Source organism: Onychostoma macrolepis, chromosome 18, assembly GCF_012432095.1.
Source record: "Onychostoma macrolepis isolate SWU-2019 chromosome 18, ASM1243209v1, whole genome shotgun sequence".
Taxonomy (NCBI): domain Eukaryota; kingdom Metazoa; phylum Chordata; class Actinopteri; order Cypriniformes; family Cyprinidae; genus Onychostoma; species Onychostoma macrolepis.
This window is the reverse complement of record NC_081172.1, coordinates 27,312-36,553: the sequence shown is the minus strand read 5'-3', so window position 1 is coordinate 36,553 and position 9,242 is coordinate 27,312. Positions and strand designations below refer to the sequence as shown.

The 9,242-nt window shown below is 36.1% G+C and overlaps 1 non-coding gene across 1 annotated transcript; it reads left to right on the top strand.

Moving 5' to 3' along the window:
• The first annotated feature begins 2,143 nt into the window (after nt 1-2,143).
• On the top strand, nt 2,144-2,218 carry trnaa-agc (transfer RNA alanine (anticodon AGC)). Its single transcript has one exon. It is a non-coding gene; the product is annotated as a tRNA-Ala (tRNA).
• The last annotated feature ends 7,024 nt before the right edge of the window (nt 2,219-9,242 follow it).

The following is a 9,242-nucleotide window of genomic DNA, read 5'->3' as shown; positions in this document are numbered from 1 at the left end:
TCCAAACAAAGATCAAAGCAAAACTCAGCTGTGTTTTTACTGAATGATTCAGCATTCTGAACGAATCGGTTCAATGAATGACTCAATTGACTCACTCATTAAATTATTTGCTGCCACCTAATGGCGGTTTAGTTTCACGTTTAAAAAGTATCATTGCATTTTTACAACGTTTCTTATTTGTAATTTCAAAAACTAATGTAAAACAATGTCATAACACAGTTGTAATTTTGCATTATAAATTATTTAATTTGATTGGTGGTACAGTTCTACAGTGTATTGTTATAATTGAATTTATTAATCAAATGTAAGAGTTTATTTTAAAATATATGCCTTTTAGGGTGTTCATTTTGGTCTCATTTATGTAAATGCATTTTTTTTTTTAAATAAGATAATTTTCATTATTTCTTGGTGTAAAGAATAGCAGCTGATGTGGAGAAATATTTGATGCTTCAAGACTCTCTGAAGCTGATTATATTAGGTAATGTATTAATGTCTTTTGCACACTTGAATTCATTTCAAAGGTAACATGTTTTACTTGAGTAATTTCATTTGTGAAAAAGCTTACTTATTTAGTTTAAGCACTGGTAAATGCTGATTGTATTGTATAAGTGGCATTTTTACATTTATTTTATTGAGCTAGTTTCATTCAATACTGAACTTTATTCTAAAGCTTCTGCTTGTTTTTATGTGCAGATGTTTTGTTGGAATCACAACACTCACTGGATACAAGACGGATACATGGAGGCAAAACAAGTGGAAAGGTCTCAGAGAAGAGGGACAACCCTCATGTGTGTGCTTATCTCAGAAATTTGATGAACTTTAAGTATGTATTTATTAAATTGTCTTTTGCTGGAGTATTCTAAATTTAATATAACATAAGCTCAAACAACAGAATTTGTGGTATAATGCTGATTACAGCATTTTATTTTAATCCTTTAACCAAAATTATACAAATTCTGTTGATTGACCTTCATTTTTTTTAATAGAAAGTTAATTTTCTACTCAGAATGTGGCTTATTTGTTTTGTGACTATAACAGCTATTTGTAGTTATTTTGTGATGCTATGTTATTTTTCTGATAAGATTTTAACTGTTGAAAGACTGGCATTTTTATTTTTACCAGTAAAAGCCCTGGAATGTATTTCTGTCAGTTTTAATAAATATTTATTTGCAACATCTTTGACTTGGTTTTTATTCACTTGTAAATGTATTAAGAGTTCTCATGATAATTCATTTAAATCGGTATTTTACAGTTTACTGTTAAAATTATTCTTTGCAGCATTTTCATTAAATTATTACAACATCTTGGATTTAGGGGTATTTACAGGATTTTATTGGTAACTTTTGTTGCCAGGTAAATACTGTACTTTCGTGAGATTACAAAATATTGCTGTAATATAAACTACAAGTTTAATTCAATGTTACTATAAAAAAATACTACAAATTACTGTATTTCACATATTTCACAATTTGTTTTGCAGTATTATACTGTAATCCATTTTACAGCTATTAACATCATTTTTACAAGAGTTTATTGGCAACTTTTTTTGCCAGTAACATCCTGTGAATTCTACGGTACATTTACAGTGTATATTTTAAACCATATGCAAATGTGATTTTTATATCATTTTGCAAATTAAATGTCCTGCTGAAAAATAAAAATCATAGTGAGGGACAGGCCAAAAACCTTACCCTTATCAACATAAATGCTATTTATATTATTTAAAGTAATATTTAATTCTCTTTTTTAATGTAATATTAATGAAAGAATACATAGTATCGTATACTGCTTCAGTATCTTGTTCAAACGAAGCAAACCTCAGCACCGTTTCTTTTACATTATCATACGTTATAATGTGTTAGTATTGTTTTTTTTGTTTTTTTTGTTTGTGTTTTTTATCGTAATTTAGTGCCTGTACACCAACACAAATGAACGACTTTGACAATGACCATTATTTATATAAAATACAATAAAGAATCAGTTGTAGAACCAGATGTCAAGTTAAGTCACCTTTATTTATATAGCGCTTTTACAATACAGATTGTGTCAAAGCACTTAACAGTATCAAATTGGAGGATAGAGTGTCAGTAATGTATAATGATAAGATTAAACACTCAATTTTCAGTTAAAGGCATTTCCTGTAGCTTTCCTGTAGCTCAAATAGTAGAGCATGGCGCTAGCAACGCCAAGATCATGGGTTCGATTCCCAGGGAAAGCAAGAGCTGATAAAATGTAAAAACTGTAACTTGAATGCAATGTAAGTCGCTTTGGATAAAAGCGTCTGATAAATGTAAATGTAAATTTCATTATTGAATTCAGAGATGTCATTGTCTAGCTCAGTTTAGTTTAAATAGTATCTGTGCAGTCAAATCGGCGATAATCGCTAGAAATTAAGTGTCCCCGACTGAGCAAGCCAGAGGCGACAGCGGCAAGGAACCAAAACTCCCTCTGTGACAGAATGGAGAAAAAAAAAACCTTGGGAGAAACCAGGCTCAGTCGGGGGGCCAGTTCTCCTCTGACCAGACGAAACCCGCAGTTCAAAAGTTTATATTTCTATTTTAATTTTGTTGCAGTTTCTAACAATAGTAGTATTATGTAGTTAGGTATTTTATTATATTTTAGTTATTTAGTTATTTTTGGTTGATATATCTGGGGATATATCTCTGGGAGTCATCTGGGTGTGCTGGTCTCCGCTGACGATCAGGGCTGTAGACATCATCTCTTGGTGCTGATCCACCATCTGATCGGATACGGACTGAGAAACAGACTAGGAAAGAAACAGACAAATATTAGCGTAGATGCCATTCAACTTACGATGTAACGAGTACATCGTGTGTTATGGGGAGTGTTCCCGGTTCCAGTTGATCTAATTAATGCAGCCTAACAATCCTTTAACGGATTTGAATAATAGAAGCGTATTAATGTGTTATGTGTAAGCCAGGCTAAAGAGATGGGTCTTTAATCTAGATTTAAACTGACAGAGTGTGTCTGCCTCCCGAACAGTGTTAGGTAGATTGTTCCAGAGTTTGGGTGCTAAATAGGAATAGGATCTGCCGCCCGCAGTCGATTTTGATATTCTAGGTATTATCAAACGGCCAGAGTTTTGAGAACGCAGCGGACGTGGAGGACTATAATGCGATAAGAGCTCGCTCAACTACTGAGGAGCTAAACCATTCAGGGCTTTATAAGTAATTAACAAGATTTTAAAATCTATCCGATGCTTGATAGGGAGCCAGTGCAGTGTTGACAGAACCGGGCTAATATGGTCATATTTCCTGGTTCTAGTAAGGACTCTAGCTGCTGCATTTTGGACTAACTGTAGTTTGTTGATCAAGCGTGCAGAACAACCACCCAATAAAGCATTACAATAGTCTAACCTTGAGGTCATAAACGCATGAATTAACATTTTTGCATTTGACGTTGAGAGCATTGGTCGCAATTTAGATGTGCTTTTGAGATGAAAAAATGCAGTTTTACAGATGCTAGAAACATGGCTTTCAAATGACAGATTGCTATCGAACAGCACACCTAGGTTCCTGACTGATGAAGAAGAATTGACAGAGCAGCCGTCAAGTGTTAGATAATGTTCTAGGTTATTACATGTGGGGTTTTTAGGTCCGATAATTAACACCTCTGTTTTTTCAGAATTTAGCAGTAAAAAATTATTCGTCATCCAGTTTTTTATATCGACTAGGCATTCCGTTAGTTTCTCAATTTGGTGTGTTTCACCGGGCCGCGAAGAAATATAGAGCTGAGTATCATCACCATAACAGTGAAAGCTAACACCATGTCTCCTGATAATATCTCCCAAGGGTAACATATAAAGCGTGAAAAGTAACGGCCCTATTACTGAGCCTTGAGGTACTCCATACTGCACTTGTGATCGATATGATACCTCTTCATTCACTGCTACGAACTGATGGCGGTCAGATAAGTACGATTTGAACCATGCTAAGGCACTTCCACTAATGCCAACAAAGTTTTCTAGTCTATTCAAAAGAATGTTGTGGTCGATAGTGTCGAACGCAGCGCTAAGATCCAGTAGAACTAATAAAGAGATACAACCACGATCAGATGATAGAAGCAGGTCATTTGTAACTCTAATGAGAGCAGTCTCAGTACTATGATACGATCTAAATCCTGACTGGAATTCCTCACAGATATCATTTTCTCTAGGAAGGAATATAATTGTGAGGATACTACCTTTCTAGTATCTTTGACAGAAAAGGGAGATTTGAGATCGGTCTGTAATTAACTAGATCTTTGGGGTCAAGTTGTGGTTTTTAATGAGAGGCTTAATAACAGCCAATTTGAAGGTTTTGGGGACATATCCTAATGACAATGATGAATTAATAATAGCCAAAAGAGGATCTATGACTTCTGGAAGCAGCTCTTTTAGTAGTTTAGATGGAATCGGGTCTAACATACATGTTGTTGGTTTAGATGATTTAACAAGTTTATACAATTCTTCCTCTCCCACAGTAGAGAATGAATGAAATTGTTCCTCAGGGGATCTATAGTGCGCTATCTGATGCGATACTGTAGCTGACGGCTGCAAGGATACAATTTTATCTCTGATAGTATCGATCTTGGAAGTGAAGTAGTTCATAAAGTCATTACTGCTATGCTCTTGGGAAATGCCAACACCTGTTGATGCTTGATTTTTCGTTAATTTAGTTACTGTATTGAATAAATACCGAGGGTTATGTTTGTTTTCTTCTAGAAGATATGAAAAGTAATCAGATCTAGCAGTTTTAATGCTTTTCTGTAGGATAGGGTACTTTCCGCCAAGCTAAACGAAATACCTCTAATTTAGTTTTCCTCCAGCTGCGCTCCATTTTCCGGGCTGCTCTCTTTAGGGTGCGGGTGTGCTCATTATACCACGGTGTTGGACTCTTATCCTTAATCTTCCTTAAGCGTAAAGCAGCAACCGCATCTAGAGTGCTAGAAAAGAGAGAGTCCATAGTTCCTGTTACATCATCAAGTTGTTCTGAGCTATTGGATATGCTGAGGAACTGAGATAAGTCAGGAAGATTATTTATAAAGCAGCCTTTTGTGGTAGAAGTGATGGTTCTACCATATTTGTAACAAGAAGTTGGCTTTACAGCTTTAGCTATATGGAATATACAGGAGACTAGATAATGATCTGAGATATCATCGCTCTGCTGTAAAATTTCAACGCCACTGACATCAATTCCATGTGACAGTATTAAATCTAGAGTATGATTTCGACAATGAGTAGGTCCTGACACGTGTTGTTTAACACCAATTGAGTTTAGAATGTCTATAAATGCTGATCCCAACGAATCTCTTTCATTATCAACATGGATATTAAAATCACCAACGATTAGGACTTTATCTGCAGTCATTACTAACTCCGATAGAAGATCAGAAAATTCTTTAATAAAGTCTGTATGGTGCCCTGGTGGCCTGTATACAGTAGCCAGTACAAACATCACAGGGGATTTATCATTAACACTTGTTTCTTTGGATAACGTTATATGAAGCACCATTACTTCGAACGAATTATACTTGAATGTGAATGTGATGTGAAACCACTGGCTGTAATGGAACATAACACTTTGGAAGGTGTTATTTATTTTTATGACGACTAGATGGCCACAGCATAAACCGTTTTAAAAAAGCTTCAAGTAATGAACCTTTTTCAGATACAGTTGTGTTGAAAGCTTCACTGGTTCAGAACGCTTCATTTCACCATCACTAGGGATAGCTGACGCGAAACTGATGTTTTGACACGGTGTCGAGATCCCAAAGCGCAGATGTTTCTAAACATTACTCCGAAGCATGATTCGAAACACCCATGTCACGTGACTAAGGCAATTCGAAACACCCATGTCACGTGACTAAGGCGATTCTAAGCATCGGGGCATGTCAAAAGTATTTCGAGACATGGCATACCTGCCGAATCTGCGTTTGATTGACAGGGTCGGGAACACATCACACAGTCTGTGTCAACCTAACTCCCACAAAGTATAAAAGTGGAGTTAACGCATCTTCACTTCGTGAGTTTTTGTGAGAGGAGAGAGATTTTGTGATTATAGTGATATTTATAGTGTAATTTCGTTATTTATATTTAGGCTACATTAAAAGTTATTATTAAGATATTGATAGATAGGCTATAGACATTGACAGATAATTAGGATAGATATACTGATACATTCATATAGGCATACATATACATTAATATAAGTTAGATAGTGACAAGCACAGCAAGTTAGAGATAGGATATCATAGGCTAGATGATACATAGATTATTTCATATTGACACATTACATAATAATGGAAGCTCCACGCAAGAGATGCCGTCCATCTGTGGTGTGGGAGCATTTCCATTTGGAAACACAAAATAAAGTGGGATGTATGTATTGTGATAGGCAGCTAGCCTACTGTAATAATACATCATCCATGATCCACCATTTGAGGAGCACTCATCCTGCCCATTTGGGGGGTGCAGAGGATGGTAACATTGTCCCTGTACCTAGGCCTGCTATTGACACTGCTGGGCCATCTAAGCAAGGTATGCATTGTATGCAATCTAATTCAGATCACAAAGTGTTGAGACGCTGTTTAGAAAATCCATATTTTTAAATAGACTTAAGCCTATGTCAACCTAAGCCCTACAATTTAACATCCCAATCACAGTTAACGATCATGTTAAAAATAGCTTCACTGAGAATATTTAAAAATAACACCTCACAAACTTAGCCACTGTATTCAATATAGTTCTATATTCATATATATTGTAAAGGATGGGTTGTTTTGTGCACTCAATGGATGAACAGTGTGGGAATGGAACAGGAGGGGACGATTTTCAAGGCTGAAAGTGATACAAACTAACGTCACTATCTCTTGGGAAAGCACAGAGAGAGTCTATCCCATAGACTTTTGAATACTGGTGTTTTTCTATTTTAGTGTAAACTGATTTAATGTAGCAGATTTGATGTAACCATTTTGATGTAACCATTCCTAAGGTGCAGAATTCTGATGTCATATATTGCGAAACCTCAGAGATATTGTTAAATAGTAACTCAACTTTTTCTGTAATTAAAACGAGGGGGGAGCGAGCCTGGCCAGTTTGCTTTCTCTCTCACTTGGAGGGTTGTTCTTAACCCTCTGGGGTCGACAAACGCGTATACACGTTTTGAGGCAGATTTTCCTGATAAGGCCGAAATGAGCTTGAATTACTCTGCCATTTTTGATCGTACAGATAAGAGCAATACACCATTCGCATCTGTAAGGGGTCTACTTTTATTTGTATACACTCATAATAACAACTAAACTTTGTGCTTTTGAAGAATAAAGAAAACAAACAGGGTGTGCTCTCTGTCTTCTCCGTCTCCGCAAACTGTTTTTAGAAACGCGTCACTAAAATGAACTGTAACTCAGCAAATACTTCACACAGAGACATGAGAGTTATATCTATTACGGCCTTCCACTAAGCCGCCGATGTTGATGGTAGAAGTGAGCAAGTAATTGACGCGTGCAAATTGAATCCATGCACACTGATATTAAAATGCAAACAGTGTCCTTTATTGTGCTTAAACCTATAACAGTTCTTGTGGCTTGCTTCCTGTGAGCTTTCCTTTTAATTCATGACATACAAATGAGTGTTTCATACCTTGCAGATAGCAAACACATTGTCCATAGTCCATATTATTCCTTGCACAATTATGCATCAAGCTCAGTCCTAAAACAATATAGCCATTTGACACAATAAGCTAGTGAGCAGGATAACTTGTAGCTGTAAGCACAATCACGGTCAAAAAGCAGTTTGCTTTCCTGCCACCAAAACATCCCTTCTAATTAACCAGGTGCTCTTAATATACAAAGGTGTCACAATGCCCTCTCATGGACAAAACACATATTGCTCCAAAATGGCTCCTACAATATCTATAGAAAGCTTGAAGTGTCTACTTTGAAATGAAGTAAGCAAGTCTTATCGAAAACAAACATTCTGTGATGGAGTAATCAGTATGAAACCAACACGATGTTCAGTCTGTCCCGTCTGACTCATTATCTCTAATGTGATCCCGCCCTCGCGCTCGCGCCGCTCATATGTAAATAGTCACAGGACGGCGCTGCAAACGCCCAACACAAACAAAGATGAGATCCTCATCGCGGCTACTGTTACTGTTCGCGCTGAGTAAAGGAAGGATTTCCCTCGAAAGAAGAACACGATTTCATCCAGCAGAGGAGATCAATCTGATGAGTAAGTAATGTTTCTTTTTTGCATTAGTTAACGTTTTATTGTGACATAAACTTGAACAGTTTTGCTAACAGTTAGTTGGGGTTTTCCCAAATGACAACATGATGAATGCTACGCGTCTAAGAATGTTTAGACCATGTTTGTTATTAATACTCTGTTCACAAATAGATTTTAATAGCGTGCTAAACAATAATAATTAGTTTCTCAGATATAAAATATCACTTTTTATAGTACAAAGTACATCCTTTTATTGTACAAAGCATGCTTGAGTCTGTGGCTACAGAATCATATCATAGGCTACTATAAAATCATACATACTAGACTATATGACTACAAAATCATAGTTGGGTTTTTCCCAAACTATAATTCCTGACTACAATGTTTGAAATAGTGTAAAACATTTTGAATATGATAGGCAATTCATTGTATTTTACATATTTTCAAGCTTTACATGTTACCCTTGGGAGATATTATCAGGAGACATGGTGTTAGCTTTCACTGTTATGCTGATGATACTCAGCACCTACATTTTAAAGAATAAAAAAAGGGGGTTTCTTTTAGAAACAGTGGAAGCTCAGCCGTGGGATAAGCACGCATTGCTCGGCATTCTCGGACAAGTGTTGGTCTTCTACTGTGACTGAAACAGGCTCCCCAGTCTTAAGAAAGTGAAGATGATGGCACGGCTCTGAGGTTGTATATTGGTTATAATACTTTGCTTGGGGTTTAGTTTTAGTGTATGCTCGAATTTGTGTATTATTCATTTATGATTATCTTTTATCCACTTACTCATGATCATTCTTATATTATGCACTGGTTTATGATTCTTCTTCTTTGTGTTTATAATTGATTATCATTATTCTTTTATGCATTTACCTGTGATCATTACAGTATTATTGATATCAGCTGTGTAACAACAATAAACAATTTTATTGCTTGCTTAGTATGGTGTACTGGCCTTTTATTGGCACCTCATCTTGCCGATTAGCACCACACTTGTCTCACATCAGTTTTGAAA